The sequence below is a fragment of the Callithrix jacchus genome, chromosome 8 (assembly GCF_049354715.1).
Source record: "Callithrix jacchus isolate 240 chromosome 8, calJac240_pri, whole genome shotgun sequence".
Taxonomy (NCBI): domain Eukaryota; kingdom Metazoa; phylum Chordata; class Mammalia; order Primates; family Cebidae; genus Callithrix; species Callithrix jacchus.
Window position 1 is genome coordinate 80,254,518 of NC_133509.1, and position 18,068 is coordinate 80,272,585.

Here is an 18,068-nt window from a genome sequence, read left to right on the forward strand (position 1 = left end):
TTCACAACAGCAAAGACTTGGAACTAACTGAAATGCCCACGAATATAGACTGGATAAAGAAAATGTGGCACATATACACCATAGAATACTATGCAGCTGTAAAAATGTGTTTTGCAGGGACATGGATGAAGCTGGAAACCATCATTCTCAGCAAAGACACACAGGAACAGAAAACGAAACACTGCATATTCTCACTCTCATATGTACAAGTTTAACAATGGAACACATGGACGCAGAGAAGGAAACATCACACACTGGAGCCTATCTGGGGTGGGGCCTGGGGAAAAAATAGAATTGGAAAAATATCTAATGTAGATGATGAGATGATGGGTGCAAACCACCATGGCACATGTATACCTATGTTTCAGGCCTGCACATTCTGCACATGTACCCCAGAACTTAAAGTATAATAAAAAAAGATTGTGACTTTTATTCTAAAAAATGACAAATTAATTAAAATAATTGTTTTTTTTTTTAATAATTGTTTTAGTTGTCTGATTTGAACAATCACAATATCAGGCAACTGACTGCTAAAAATGTTTCCTTTGAAACTGGTAACACTGGTATCAAGTAGTCACAAATTTAATTTCCCTTTTCTTCAATATTTGTACCTATGGAACAAATTTAAGTATATATTCCCATTTGCTTACTTGGAATACTCAGAAAAATAGATATTATCTGTAAACTCAGAAAACTGAAATATGATTTGTATTTCCCAGTAAGTTTAGACTTTAGTCATCAGAAAATGCATAATGCACAGATCACACATTTACTGCGTTTTTTACTTTCTTGAATTTCAGACCTATACCTTGATCCCAGGTAAACTGGTAATGTAATTTGGGCAAAGGTGGATTGTTCTTTAGTACCCATATAGTGTTGTCCATTATTAAATATGTACGAACACAACATTTCTTTTTCAAGATTGTGCAATGGGCAGCCAATGCATAAGAGACATTAGGTTTTCAAATATCACAAAATTTTTCCACAATATTCTGTGTATGAGAATGCATATATTTCTAGCTGACACCAGGTAATTTTATTTCAGCAATAACTTTTGATTAGTAAGCTAGACTATATTATATTTTTGAACAATTTATTAAGATCAAATTTACCGACATTGAAATGTGTAAATCTTAAATGTAAAAATCAGTGAGTTTTGACAAATGATCACACAGGTAAATAGCATCTCAATCCAAATATAGACATTTCAATCTCTAGCTAAAGTTTTCTGTACTAACCACTCCCACAGGCAACCACTGTTCTGATTTTTACCACTGTAGACTAGTTTGGATTATACATGAACTTTATGTAAATAAACTAATTTAATATGTACTGTTTTGTATCTGTTTTCTTTCATATGAACTATTTTTAAAACTCTGTCCTATTGCTTTTCTCTACAGTTTTGTCCCGATTTTGGTACCACAATATGTGTCTATGCCTGTCCCGCTAATGGACACTTGGAGTGTTTCCAGATTTTGGCTACTCAAGATAAAGCCACTATATATATATACATATATATATATATTTTTTTTCAAGACAAAATCTCACTCCTGTCATCTAGGCAGGAGTGTAGTGGTGTGATCATGGCTCATTGCATTCTTGAACTCCTGGGCTCATGTGATCCTTCCTCCTTGGCCTCCCAAAGTGCTGGGATTACAGGTGTAAGCCACCATGCCTGGCATATAAACATCTTATAAAAGTCTTTGTGTGGACATTTGTTTCCTTATTTCTTGAGTAAATACCCAGGAACAAATATGCTCACTTATAGGGTAGGTATGATGGTTAAAAGGATGCTTAGTTTATAAAGTATTGCTTCTGGGTTTGTCTGTGAGGGTGTTGTCAGAGGAGATTGACAGTTGAGTCAGTGGACTGAGAGAGGAAGACCCACCCTCAATGTGGATGGGCACCATCCAATCTGCTGCCAGCACAGCCAGTACATAGGCAGAAGAAGGTGGGATAAGCTGGCTTGCTGAGTCTTCTGACTTTCACCTTTCTCCCATGCTGGATGCTTCCATCCATCCCTCCTGCCCTTGGACATCAGACTCCAGGTTCTTTGGCCTTTGGACTCTTGGACTTATACTAGTGGTTTGCCGGGGGCTTTCGGGCCTTTGGCCACAGACTGAAGGCTCCATTGTCAGCTTCCCTACCTTTGAAGATACTGGACTTGGACTGAGCCACTGTTGGCTTCTTTCTTCCTCAGCTTGTAGAGGGGCCTATCAAGGGACTTCACCTTGTGATCATGTGAGCCAATTCTCCCTAATAGACTCCCTTTCATATATACATATATCCTGTTAGTTCTGCCTCTCTGGAGAACCCTGACTAATACAGTAGGCATATATTTATCTTTATTAGAAATTGCCGAGCAGGTTTATAAAATAGTGGTACCATTTTATAATTCCACCAGCAATGTTACAGGAGTTTCAGTGGCTCCATATCTTTACTAGCATTTGGTGTTTTCAGTCTTTTCCAATTTATCTGTACTAGTGGGTGTGAAACAATATTGTCACTGTGGTTTTAATTTGTATTTTCCTGATGGTTAAAGATGCTGAACACTCTTAAAGATGTGTTTTATGTATTTTTTGTTATAGTACGTTCATAATTTTAAAAATTAGACTGTCTATTTAAATTTATTTGTATTTTTTAAATGTTTTCTGGATAGGTGTATGTGTTTGTTTTTCTTCACACTTTTTAAAGAAGCATGGACATTTTAAATTTTGATAAGGTTCAATTTATTTTTATGTTTATTTTATGATTAGTGATATTTTTGTACTCTCTAAGAATCATTACCTCCCCTAAGATTGTGAACATATCCTTCCATGGTTTCTCATAGATTTACAGTTTTAGCTTTTACCATTAGGTCTATGATCTGTCTTGAATTAATTTTTATTATAAATTAAAGTAACTTGCATTTTGGTCACTTGTTCCACCACCATTTGTTGAAAATATTCTACTTTCCCCACTGACTCTAAATGTGGTGGTCTATTTCTGCAACTCTATTCTATTTCATTGATCTATTTTTCCATCCTTATGCCAACACCATGCTATTTTGATAACTGTAATATTATAATAAGTTTTGAAATCAGGTTGTGTTAGTGCTCTAATCTTGCTTTTCTTTTAAGAATCATATTTGGCTACCTAAGCTTCTTTGGGATTTCTTAAACATTTTAGATTTATCTTGTAAATTTGTATAAGAAAACTTGCTGGGGGTTTGATCAGAATAGTGTTAAATCTATATAGAATTTGGAGAGAATCAACATTGTTTTGATGTTGATTCTATTAATTCCTAAACATGGTATGTTTATTTACATAGATCTTCATTAATATCTGTTAAAATATTTGTAATATTTTTATAGCAGATTAAATTATTTTTAAAGTTTACTTTCAATTAGTCATTACTAATATACACAAGTACAGCTTTTTTTCTACATTGACTTCATAGTCTACAACCTTGCTAAATTACTTATTAGTTCTAGTATTTTTTGGTTTATTTGAGATTTTATACACAATGTTTGTATAAGTTTATATACTTTTAAATTTCTGTGTATAAAGACTTAATACTTCCATTCCAATCTTTATGCCTTTTATTTTTATTTTTTTGGTTTTTATCACACTGGATTCCTGAACTCGAGGGACAAAGGATAGTATCTAGTATTTCACCAGTAAATATAGTGTAAGTTACAGGTTTTCACAGATGCCCTTTATCTCTTCCATTCCTGATTCATGAATTTTCATCTTGAATAGTCCCTGTATTTTGCCAGATGCTTTCTCCTCTTTATTCTGTCAACAAGATAAAATGTATTAATTTATCTTCTAATGTAAATTTGACTTGGTTATGACATATTCTTTTAAAAATATATTTCTCCTTTGATAGATATTTTTAAATTTTACATCTATAGTCATGAGGGGTATTTGTAGGGTGGGAAATCTGATTAAGAGAGTTATGCTACAAAGAGAGATTTTTAAAATGGGGCAATAACTTGGAAAGTGTAGTCACTAAGATTTTTCCTTTTAGTGTGGAAGAAATTAGAAGTGATCTTAAACGGATGTTTGTCTTTTATTTATATTTATTTATTATTTGCTCATGTTCACTTTTTTCAGTGTTTTTTTTTTTTTTTTTTTTTTGAGTGGAGTCTCACTCTGTTACCCAGGTGGAAGTACAGTGGCATGATCTCATCTCACCACAATCTCCACTTCCCGGGTTCAAGCAATTCTCCTGTCTCAGCCTCCAGAGTAGCTGGGACCATAGGCACATGTCACCATGCCTGGCTAATTTTTTTGTATTTTTAGTAGAGACAGGGTTTCACCATATTGGTCAGGCTGGTCTTGAACTCCTGACTTCAGGTGATCCTCCCACCTCAGCTTCCCAAAGTGCTGGGATTACAGGTGTGAGCAACCACGTCCAGCATTTTCTCAAGTCTTTAAAAAGGTGGATTACAAAAAAAAAGTAAAATAAAAAGGGAGGCGGTTAGCTTTACTTTTTTATAAGGCCTTAAAATTTATCCCTTCCTAGGAAATACAATGGGCATCATCTCGCATTTTGGAAGAGAAACAGGTATAGTGACTGTATGCCTGTCCAGGTAGACAGAAGAACTCACAATGTGATGTGAATGCTGGTTTTATAACCCTGTGACATATACACCATAGAGCCCTATCCCCAGTTTGTAAATTTCATTTTTGTTGCTAACATTAGAAGTGTATAACTTTGGTATCTATTTTGCCTGACTCCTCCCCAAATCTGATTTTAAGATATTTTTCTTGTTACCCTTAAAATAGCATAATGATACGCTGGTCAAATTGCCTTTTTATTTATGAAATGAGTCCTGAAATGTTATCTGTCTTTACAGGTAGAAACACACTGGCATTTTCCTACTCTTATTTTCACAATTTATTCTCAAGGTTATGCTTATCAATTCTACTTTTACATTTTATAATCTTCATTGGCCACGAATAACACAAGTCTGCTTTTTATTTTTAAAAATTAATTGTAGAAAGGTTTTGCTTCAGAGTAAATTAGCCCTTTTGGCTGGTTAGCTATTACTTACATTTGTAATCCATATTTGCTTTTTAGCTTTCCTGATAGCTGAAAGGACTTACCAAAACAATTTCCTTAGGAATCAGATACCTTCTTATCAGAAAAGTGAAACTATTTTTACTCTCAATTTTCTTGGACTTCTTTTATTTGTCAAAAAAAGATTCACTCAATCTCTCCACCATATATAAATCACCACAAGTAAAGAACCATACTATTCTACTTTCTTCTTAGATTATAAATCCCTTAAAGAAAGGCTCTTTTTCACCCTCACCACCTAGAATAATGTTTGATATGTTGCGAGGCACTCAATAAACATTTAAAGGATCAAATTTGTGGCCTTAAAATTTCTAAATAACATGCCAATCCTTTGCTAGAAAACTCAGTTTCCAAGGTACTTTTGTTTCTAACTATAGTTGCTTCTATAATTTAGATTATTTGGTAGATTTACTTTTGTAAGTAATAAAATCTTTATAAGTTTAGGCCCTATATTGTTTAATCTTCAAATTAAATTTGAAATTTGAAGAACTATTTTAAGAGCTTTGTAATTTATAATTTCTTTAAAGGATTATAAAATATTTTGAAGAATTATAAAATGGATTATTTAATATGCTCTAACTTCCCTTAAAATATTACTTGTTTCTTATAATTTTTTCTTTTGTATTTTGTATTCTGTTCCAAATATGCTCTTCTCTTAATTTTGGCATATCTTTTTTTTCCTATGGTAGTAGCTCTTGAGAGCATCTGGATCTTTTTGGCACTTCTAATAGTGACTTCTGAGGAATTTTGAAATCTGAGATAGCTGACTTCGGAAGCCAAAATAGTGCCTAAGTCTATTTCATGCCCACACTCCCTTTTACTCGTATATCCAAGTTCCTTTCCATGTACTTACAGTCAGTTTGTTTTGAATGTTCTTCCTTTCCCAAAGGACTGATAAACATCCACACTTTGGTTGTTTTCTGGAGATATAAAAAATATTGCTTCCTCAGTTTTATTTTCTAGGATTTACTCATTCACTATTTATTAAAGATGACTATATTAAATTCTTAGTTCATTAATATCATTGCAAGAATTTTTCATAGACAAAAAGTGATTTTAAAATGCACTGAGAAGATGAAATTGTCATGAACTGTAATTTTGCTACCTATGTATCCTCAGTTCTTCTACAGAACCACTTGTTTATAGATCAGAAACATAACCTCATCCAACAGAGCAAAGAATATTTCCTGTTTGGCTTGGAATTCATTGGTATATCAATCCTAGGCACCCTATGAAAGAAATGCACAGGGTTGAAATATAAAGGCACATCCACTGCCGGGAAAAAAAAAGTCATCGAAACCATTATTTACTTGTCTCCATTTTCTGAGTTCAACCCTTAAAAACGTCTAGTGTGGTGAACAGAACGAATGAGAGCAAATTAACTTTCATTTTTCCAGCAGGGGGAGAAGGGAGATATGCGGGAGTGAATCAATCACTCCGCCACTCGCTGCACTGACAGCATTCATCCGCGTGAGCAAACTTCTGTGTGGGCAATGCCAGTGAAATTTATTTCTCGGAGCGAGTTTACTGCTTACATTCAGGGTGTCTCATCTTTCTGGCAATCAGGATAAATTGTGTTTCAGTAATAACATTGTAGCAAGCTATTCTTTACCGTGAGGAGCCTGTAATGACTGTGTCTTACATTTGCATTAATTCTGACAAGATTTACTGGTGCTTGCTGATCTGTAAATTTCAAAATGGCAAACAGCAGCAAAGGTCAACACAGCAATAATATTAATAGCTTTAGAAAAAGGTTGAGAGACTTGGAGATTCCAGATGATAGCTTGGGTGAGAGGGAAATTCAGTGGATGTTTGTTACGTTCACAGGTCCTATTACTTTACCCTTTCTTTTATGAGGTAATTATAGTACCCTAGGAAAGGAAGCATGAGGTCGCAAAGTTCAATAACAGGAAACGTAGTTTAATCATAGGTAATATTTTTCCAGAATAGATTTCTTATTAAAACACTTGGAAAATCTGGTAAGAGATATAGATCCTTAAATATTATAGTTTTTATCTATAGCACATAGTTAAAACCTTTTTGAAGGTTAAGGACAACTCAGTAACATTTACCACTCTTCTTTATAATATATTCCTCATTAAATGGAAAATTCAGGGTTAGAAAAGCATGTTTAAACATAAAGAAATATAGTTTCCTCGACTGTTTAGGTTTCCAGTAGGAGAACATCATCTTGGATTTTCTGTCTTGCTTGAAACATTTCCTGATGCCTCTAGAACAAGTTAACCATTACCCCTTCTGAATCATCTCTTATTCAGAGAGGGCACAGAGCTTCTTGCTGCTGATGCTCTCTTTGCATTGTCCTGTAATTGTTTTGTTTACTTATACTGCCGCTTTCTATACTCTATTGTCTACAGGGTAGGAATTGTGTACTTTTCATGTATCAGAGTACTCACTTTATAATAGGTACTTCACAGCAATTGCAGTGAAAACCAGACTACCTGAAGGCATCTTGGTACCTGTGCTTTGTGGACAGACACCTCATTGGTTCATATATGAGGAAAAGGGTTGGATAATTTTAGTGTATGGAACAAGAGGTTCCTGTGGGAAAGATGTTGAATATTGTAATGTATAGAACAGCCAGACTGCAATCACCACAATGACGTTGACCAAAATAGACATGGTTTGACTACTCCAGATATTCACCTTGACAAAAACCTGGATGAGGTCTTTAGCCATCTTTAAGACACAAAGCAGTGGATATAGAATAACTAGGTCTATTGTATGGGAAGACAACCAAGTGCAGTTGGCTCTATAGTTAAACTTAAGGGGCATTATATCAAGCAAACTCTTTGTGTGTGTGTGTGTGTGTGTGTGTGTGTGAGATGGAGTTTTGCTCCTGTTAACCAACCTGGAGTATGATGGCACAATCTCGACACACTGCAACCTCCGCCTTCTGGGTTTAAGCAGTTCTCCTGCCTCAGCCTCCCGAGTAGCTGGGATGACAGGAATGCACCACCTTGCCCAGCTTATTTTTGTATTTTTAGTAGAGACAGGGTTTCACCATGTTTACCAGGATAGTCTCGATCTCTTGACCTCGTGATCCATCTGCCTCGGCCTCCCAAAGTGCTGGGATTATAGACGTGAGCCTTTGTGCTCGGCTCTATATCCAGCAAACTCTAAATGATATTGAGTGGTTTGTGTAAAATGTGCTAGCTTTTCACAGTAAAGATATGGAGAAAATTCTAAAGTGGAAAAGAATATTTATCTTTGTGTATGGATTCTCTTTTTGTTTCATATCTTTTAAGCCCTGTGGTAATCTGAGCCAAGATTTTGCTGTCGTTATGATCCTTATTATGCTTTGTAGGAAAATATCAATCTTTACTCATGGAGTCTTCACTGACTAGATTCCAAAGGAAGTTTGGTTCCATGAATGACTTGGAACAAATACTCTTGGATAACTTTTCTGTTTGTGGGCCTCACTTGTTTGTGTTACATTGATCTCTGCATGCTCTGAGTTTTTCAGGCTTGATATTAAATTATCCCAGATATGGCAATTAAAGAGGCTGTATTCTGTCTTTTTGGTAAGGAGAGTTGTTTGCTGATTGGTTTCTAAAACAAAGCAGAGTTTACATTAGGCTGAAGGACTATGCCAGCTCTTTTGCGACACTGTTCAATATCCTTGGCAAAAATGTCTCTTTATTTTTCTTTTGAATCATTAAACATCTGGTGAGATGTGAGCGTTGGAGATACAGACTAGGGATGAAAGAAGGCGAATGTATGTATTTATGTAGACACTTAATTTGTAATTGCTAATGTGACAAGTGTCATAAAGAACAGAAGTATAAGGCACAGCCACCATGGGAAATAGACTTCTCCCTGTGCAGACGCACTGTGGTAGTGTGAATTACCACCACTAATTCTTCATCTCTCCTTATATCCATGCCCTTTGCTTTGTAATTGGAAGTTATTCCACCGCTAGCCAAATGTACTTTACCACCTCTAACTTGGAGGTTGATCTTATGCTTTGCTTTGGCCAATGGGATGTCAACAGAAATGGCAAAAGCAAAGACTTGAAATGATTTGGATGGTTGAAATGTGCTCTCCCTTTTGTTTCATTGTCATTGCTATGTAAAGAGTTTCCACTCTATAGCTGCCATCCTTTCAGCATGGACACCAGAACAAACATAATGGGGTGAATCTGAGGTCAACCCACAACTGATAAATAAGCCCAGCAGGATCCTTTAGTTTGAAGGTTTGCCCAGCTGAGGTCAGTTGACCTCCCTCCAAGTGACCAACAATCCTGTGAATGAGAAGAAGTGGTGGCTGTTTTAAGATAATGGTTCTGAAGTGGGTACAAATTTGTGATGTCTGTAAGTATTTTTGGTTGATACAACTTGGGGGATGACATCTAGTGGATAGAGGCCAGAGATGTTGATAAACATCCTGTAATATACAAGGTAACACCCAACTACAAAGAATTATCCAACCCTTTGAAAGTGCTGCTGTAAAGAAACCCTGTTTTAAGGAAATTGCCAACTGATACTCTTATTATCCTTACTGAACATTACTAGATGTTCCCTGGCCACCACAGAAGAGTCATAATTGGTCAGCACCCAAAACTATCTAAAGCTTACTACTGAGCAGAATTTTTGTGCATTAATGCATGACTGTAAGCTATGTGTTGTCTTGTGTTTTTGTCACCGTAGTAAATAAACCTAGGTAGGACTGATGTTGTTAAGGGTAAATCCAGCCATCCCCCTCTTTTTTTCTACCTTTTCTTTCTCTAGGACCTCCTTTGCATTTTTTTCTCACTCCCTTCTTTTTTGGATACTTTTGAGCTTGCTTTAAGGGCTCATGTCCTAGTTTTGGTTTGTTTAATTGTGAGAACTTTCTATTATTTGCTCAGCTATACATACAATGGTACTTTGATTTCTGTTCTGTTTTTCTTAGTGCATGGGACTCCCCTAGGAACCCCACAGAGAAGGAGGGTGTTTGACATGACAGGATGCAGTGAGTTCTTGGTCTCAGGAGGGACTGTCATCAAGTAGCACTGAGATTTCTCCCTTAGATCCTCAGCTTCACAGCTGTTAATTGTCTGGTAAAAATATTAAATTCAATTGAAGTTCAAAGAAGGAGGTATAGAAGTCACTGGGTAAGACTTAATGAAGAAAATGGGAAACATTCAACAACTATTTGTTGAACCAGTTTTGAATAGGTACTCTTGGCTTTTGAGCACTCAGCACCTTTAAAATTGTAGCCACAACATTTTCCCCAGGCTTATCTACTATAGTTTTCTGTTTATTTCATGTATTCCACATACTAAACCAGAAGACATGCTGCTCTTCAAACAAGCATATAGCTTTACAGTGCTGTGGTGTTGTATGTGTTATTCTTTCTGCATCTAACTCATTTCCCTGAATCTATAGAACCCTTTGCATTTTAATGTTTATAACCAGTCTCTAATGTCAGTTTCTTTTTTTCTATGTTGTATTTTCTTCCTTTGAACTTCTTAAAATTGTGTTTGTCTACCTCTTGATGTTTCCAAATTTCTGGCACGTATTAATCTTTGGTATTCAGGAATGAAAAATAGGAATTTTCAGGAATACTTTGGAATTCCTGAAGCTTTAAGTTAATCTTAAAATAATTAATTGTTTTTATATTATGAATTTCCCAAAAGGTGAAATTAATAGATAATGTTAATTTAGGAGTATTGTGCAAAAAGAGTAGCCTAGAATGAACATTCAAACACTGGAAAATGCCCGTCATTGTTATTGAGTAGTGTTTGAACAGTATAAAATTTGGGTATCTTCGTAAGGTTGACAGCACTGCAGAAAATCACTTGTCAAAATTGCCAATTTAAGGATTTATTTTGCTTCCATTTCTGATTATTTCTTTAAGCTTCTCTCATAGGATTTGCCTGCAACATAGTATACATATAAACATATTAATATTTATTTTATCTGTAACAATGACTAACTATTAGCAGTGGATAGAAACATATTCATGAAAACACCTTATTATGTAAGGCACCAGTAACAAACAACACTTACTGACCAGATTATGAATGCTTTTTTCCTACTTGCTCCTGATTCTGGGTCCTGGAAATGTAGACTTTAACCTTCAACCCAGTGTGTCAATATTTTCTTTCTTGCTTTCAATTTGGTATCAGTGATTCCTTTTCACCAGTAATACTTTGATGTTAACTGTTAAACTTAATTTTTTTGCAGAGATATTGCAAGACTTTTAACATTTTCTGATTTCTTGAATGATTTTTACTAGGGTTTTGGATTTGGCAAAACAGAAAATATCTTAAAATATGCCAGGAAGGATGCATGAACTACCAGTGCCTTTCAACGTACATATTGACTCCTATATGCATATTCAAACTTTTACATAACACAGGCCTGCTAAGTCTGCTGTAGGTTTTGTGAAGAACAGTAGCATGCTACATGTGCGCCTTTAGTGGGATTAGTCTAAGAACTGAGAAAAGTCAAATTGCAGGTGGTAGAAAATAAAATGAGTTTAATACATTTAGGTAGAGGTAAATTATAGAATGTGAATTAAATAATTCAGATATGAAGAAAACTGGCCAAGAACAGGAAAAGAAGTAATAGAGAAATGAGTTAATAGTGATTTGAAGCTGGGAGTGGTGGCTCACACATATATACCCAGCATTTTGGGAGGCTGAGGTAAGAGGATTGCTTAAGTCCAGGAGTTCAAAACCGGCCTGGACAACATACTGGGACCCTATCGCCACAAAAAATAAACAAAATTAGCTGGGTGAGGTGGCACATGCTTATAGTCCCAGCTACTTGAAAGGCTGAAGCAGGAAGATTGCTTGAGCCCTGAAAGTTAAGGTTGCAATGAACCATGATCGCACTACTGCATTCCAGCCTGGGTGACAGAGGGAAGAAAACCTCCCAAACAACACCAAAAGACAATAATAGTAACAAAAAGACAGTGACTTGATAAAGACAATGGAGCAGAGAAATGGCCTAAGAGATGAGATACTACTAAGCTTGGGGACTAATGGAATTGTGGCTTACCAATAGAAATTGAGAATTTAAGAAAAAAATCTGATCTTTATGAAGCATTAGCTAATAAACCAGGTATTATGTTACTCACTTTCATATGGTACCTAATTTACAAATGGAGTAAATTCCAAAGGGAAAGGCAATATGTTTGGAAAGTGTATGTGGAGTTGGAGGACATGAAACAGTGGTCATGTCCAAATGGCAATTGGAAATATGGGCTTGATATAAGTGAGAGGTCAGGGTTACACAGATGTATTTTTTTCTGTTCTCAATATTGTAATTTATAAAAGCAAAACAGTTTTATTGCTTGGATGGAGAAAGTTTGAGTGGTCTGGCTCAAAGATCAATCCAGCCACTAAATTCTCTTAAACCAAAGCCTAATCCAGAGCAAGGCTCGCGCTCTCTTCAATCCTATGTAGGCTGATAAAGGTGAGGAAACTGCAAAGGAAAACTTTGAAACTAGAAATTGGTTCATGAGGCTTAAGAAAATAAGTCATTTACGTAATATAATAGTGCAAGGTAAGGCAGCAAGTGCTGAAGTAGAAGCTGCAGCAAACTATCCTGAAAATTTTTTAATAGCTAAGATCATTGACGAAGGTGGCTAAGATCATTGACGAAGGTGGCTACACTAAACAATAGATTTTCAATGTAGACAAATCAGCCTTTTGTTGGAAGAAAATGTCATCCAGGACTTTCATTGCTAAAGAGAAAAAGACAATGCTTAGATTTAAAAGGATAGACTGACTCTTTCGTTAGGGCTAATGCAGCTGGTGACTTGAAGTTGAAACCAGTGCTCTTTCACCATTCTGAAACTTTCAGAGCCTTTAAAAATTATGCTAAATCTACTGTGCTGGTGCTCTACAAATGGAGCAACAAAGTCTGGATAATACCATATCTGTTTATGGCATGTGTTACTGAATATCTTTCAAAATATTACTGCTCATTGACAGCGAGCTGGTCACTTAAGAGCACTAATGGAGAGGTACAAGGAGATTAATATTGTTTTCATGACTGCAAATAAAACATTGATTCTGCAGTCCATGGGTCCTGGAGTCAATTCAACTTTTAAATCTTATTATTTAAGTTTTATATATATATATATGGTGTGTGTGTGTGTGTGTATATATATATACCTTAAATAATATATATATATATATATATATATATATATATATATATATATGGCTATAGCTGCCACAGATGGTGATTCCACTGATAGTTGGTGGAATCACCATCTGTGGTGAATCACTTGAGGCTGAAGCAGGTGGATCACTTGAGGCCAGGAGTTCAAGACCAGCCTGGCCAACATGAACCCCATCTCTACTAAAAATACAAAGAAAATAGCCTAGCATGGTGATACACTCCTGTAATCCCAACTACTTGGGAGGCTGAGGTACAAGAATTGTTTGAACCCGGGAGGCAGAGGTTGCATGAGCCAAGACTGCACCATGCCACTGCACTCCAGCCTGGGCAACAGAGCAAGACTTTGTTTAAAAAAAAATCTGATCATAGGAGAAAAATAAAATCACTTGAACTCCTGGTCTTAAGTGATCCACCTGCCACAGATGGTGATTCCACTTATATATATATGTATATGTATATATGGCTATAGCTGCCACAGATGGTGATTCCACTGATAGTTCTGGGCTAAGTCAACTGAAAGCCTTCTGGAAAGGATTCACTTTTCTAGATGCCATTAAGAACATTTGTGATTAATGGGAGGAGGTCAAAATATCAACATTAACAGGAGTTTGGAAGAAGATGATTCCAACCCTCATTATGACTTTAAGGAGTTCAAAACTTTAGTGGAGGAAGTAACTGCAGATATAGTTAAAATAGCAAAGGAATGGAAATTAGAAGTGCAGCTTGAAGATGTGATGGAATTGCTTTAATGTCATGGTAAAACTTGAATAAATAAGGAGCTACTTTTTATTTATGAGAGAACAAAATGGTTTCTCGAGGTGGAATCTATTCCTGGTTAAGATATTGTGAACATTGTTGAAATGACAAAGAATGATCTAGAATATTGCATAAACCTAATTGATCAAGCAGCAGCATAGTTTGAGAAAATTGATTCCGATTTTGAAAGAAGCTTTACTGTGGGTAAAATGTTATCAAGCATTTGTTATAAAAAATGTCATCGAACATTGCATACTACAGAGAAATACTTGTGAAAGGAAGAAAAAATAGTTGTCATTGTTTGATTTTAAGAAATTGCCACAGTCACTGCAACCTTCAGCAGACACTTTCCTGATCAATCAGCAGCCATCAACATTGAGGCAAGACCCTTCACCACCAGAAGGACTATGATTTATGGAAGGTTATGGAAATTGTTAGAATTTTTAGCAATAGAGTATTTTAAAATTATATACCTTTTTTAGACATAATACCATTGTACACAATATAGTATAAACATAACTTTTATATGCACTGGAAAACCAAAATTTGTATGGCTCACTTTATTGTGATAGTTTTATTGTATCCATCTGGATCTGAGCCTGCAGTATCTCCAACATATGCCCTTTATTCTGAATTTGACTACACGCTTACCTTTACCTATGAGTTTTATACTTTCTTATGTTTTCGTGCTACCAATTAGCATTCTTCTATTCAACACAAGTAACTACCTGTGGCAATTCTTGCAAGGTAGTTTAAGTGGTGATTTGCTTCCTCAGCCTTTATCTGAGAAAGTCTTTATCTCTTTCGAATTTTGGAGGGGCAGCTTTTATTGTTACAGTATTGCTGTTTAACAGTTTTTTTTTCACTACATTGAATATATCATCCCTTTCTCTTGGCTTCCAACGTTTCTGCTGAGAAATCACTGATAGCCTCATAGGAGTTTCCTTGTATGCGAAGAATTTCTTTTCTCTTGCTGCTTTCAAAGTTTTTTCTTTGTCTTTTTATAACTTTATTGTAATGCATCCCAGTGTACTCTTCTTTAGATTGATCCCATTGGGGAAATTCTGAGTATCATGGATCTGGATGTTCATATTCCTCCCAAATTTGGGAAGTTTCCAACCATTATTGCTTTAAATAAGTTTTTTGTCCTTTTCTCTCTCTCTTTTCCTTTTAAGATTTGCATAATGTGAATTATCTCTCTTGACGGTGTCTCATGTGTATTGTAGGCTTCCTTCATGCTTTTCCATTATTTTTCTCCTATGATCAGATTCTTTTTTAAACAAAGTCTTGCTCTGTTGCCTAGGCTGGAGTGCAGTGGCATGGTGCAGTCTTGGCTCATGCAACCTCTGCCTCCCGGGTTCAAACAATTCTTGTACCTCAGCCTCCCAAGTAGTTGGGATTACAGGAGTGTATCACCATGCTAGGCTATTTTCTTTGTATTTTAATGGAGATGGGGTTTCACCATATTGACTAGGCTGGTCTTGAACTTCTGGCCTCAAGTGATCCACCTGCCTCGGCCTCTCAAAATTCTGGGATTGCAGGCATGAGCCACCATGCCTATCTTGATTGGATATTTTCAAATGACCTGTCTTTGAGTTCATGGATTCTTTTGCTTGATCAGGTGTGCTATTGCAGCTTCATTGAATTTTGAAAATTTTATTCATTGTATTCTTGAACTCCAGAATTTTTGTTTGATGATTATGATTTTTACCTCTTTGTTCAAGTCCTCATTTTGTTCATGTATTATTTTCCTAATTTTCTTGTGTTTTCTGTTTTCCCTTGTAACTCACTGGGCTTCCTTAAAACAATTATTTTGATTTCTTTGTCATATCTTTGGTATCAGTTACTGGAATTGGTTTTCTTTGGTGGTGTCATATTTGCCTGATTCTTAATGCTATGCTAATTTTGTATTGATGTCTGTACATTTGAAGGAGAAAACACCTCTTCCTGCCGTGACAGACTATTTTTGGCAGGTGTATAACTTCTGCAGCCTTTTTGAATTGATATGACTGACTCTGCAATTTCAGTCAAGTGGTGCTAGAATAAAGTCACATGACTGCTTGCTGGTCTGTGAGGCTGTTACCAGACATCTTTACTACTACATCGAGGTGGATGGAATGACCTTCCACCAAGTGCATGGGACTGCCTCTTACCAGGTAGCTATGACTGCCTCTAGGACCACGGTCATTGTCAAACAAGATTGGAGATTGTTTGTGGGGTTACCTCTGGTTCCACAGTCAAGTTTGTGGACAGTGGGCCTGTTACTATGTTTGTAGATAGGTGTGGCTAAAGCATAGTTTCTGAGTGGGCTCCCACTGGGTCTCTGGAAGGTCTCTGGTTGGGCAGGACTGCCTCCATGACAATGGTGGAGAGGGATTGGAGAGGGGCTGCCTCAGTGTGTTCAGCTGAGTCTAAGGTTGGCAGAGCTGGTACCAGGAGTATGGACAGGTATTGCTTCTTGATGGATGGGTTTCAGGACTGTGACCAAAGAGGGCTAGAGTTGCATCTGTAGGGTTATGGGGCTGCTTTCAGTCTGCATTTGGAATCATGTTCCGCAAATCTGCCCCTGGGGTGTGGGTCTGCCTTCTCAAGGTGGCTCTCCTTGGTCTGGGGCCTCAGTGGTGCTTTCTCCTACCTGGATCTGAAAACACCACAGAGGCACTTGTGCATGGGGGCCAGATCATTATTTGTGAGAGGGATGTAAATTGGGTACCTTCTCTTCTTCCACTTTGCTAGTGTCACTCTCCTACAAATGCATTTTTGAGGAATAAAAATCGGGTCAACGTTTGCAGCTGTGAAAAATGAATATAGGCTTCCTTGAGATTATCTAAGTATTACCACCATTTAGAACAGAACACTTAGGGCATGATAAACTGAAAGGATGTGGGAAAGTATGCCTTTCCATCATTAGGATTGGCTTATGCTGGACAAATGCTAGGTTATGATTAACTACCTTCCTTCTAAGTTTGAATACAGAACAAAATTTATTAATTATGTAAGAAGCTTCGAAACTTAAGCTGTAATGAATTTGTTAGGACCTCTTGGGCTTGTGACCTACTATGCTAACTATGTAACTTTTAGCCTTACGTTTCAGTGAGCACATGACCTTTTTGTGTTTTTGAAATGTAATTAAGTTGCTTTTAAAAAAAATCAATACCATGGATGATTTGTTGTTAGAATGAAGGAATGTGCAGCAGATATAGTTTTAGGCTTAGATATCAAGCTCCAATGGTATTCTCCATTCTTTCATTGATTATATGAGCGATTAAGTATTCACTTGTGGCACCAAAAGAAGTCAGAGAAAGAATAATGAGCTGAACTCTGACTCCAGAAAACTTCCCCACTTGCAATTTCTGAAATGTAGAAGGCCTAAGGAAAAAAAAAATCCTGTGAGGGAGGAACAGTGACCTTCCAATATAACTAGTAAACACGACATAAGGATGGGACTGGTCAGGCATTATGTTGGTATATTCGTTATCATGAACATCTTCTCCTAGAAGAAAAATTAAAAAGTGGCAAACAGATTGGAAAAGAAAACTAAGAAAGTGGCTGGAAAGTGCAAACATGATGACCTTTTGCTCTCTGACTTTTCTAAACCCATTTATTTTTCAGTTGTATGCTTGTCTTCACTCCTTAAATTTCTTCTTTTCATGACATGTATTTATAGCTCTTCTTTTGCATAATAGAATACGCTGCTTGTTTGAGTTTGATGTGTCTCCCTTAAATGTACGATGAATATATATTCTCCCTGTGCTACATGAGGAATATTTGTCTCACAAGCGCAGGAATAATACACTTCAGATGCATTAATGAAACTAGGTTTAAAAGCCATTCTTCATTTCATACCATCAGCACTCTTCTTTTAAAAAAGAATAAGTTATTCAAAGCCACATATAACCAGAAGAATTTTCACCAGTTGGCCATTCTCTCACAGAGCAGAAATGCAAATTATATGCTGCTTCTAGCCTCAGTGCAACTCTTGTTGAACATTTTAGCAGATTGTAACAATACTCTGATTATAGAGAATCTATTATGAGAATTTTTCTAAGTTACAGGCCAAGAATTGCATTGAATTTCAGTCAGAAATGGTACATGTTGAATTATGA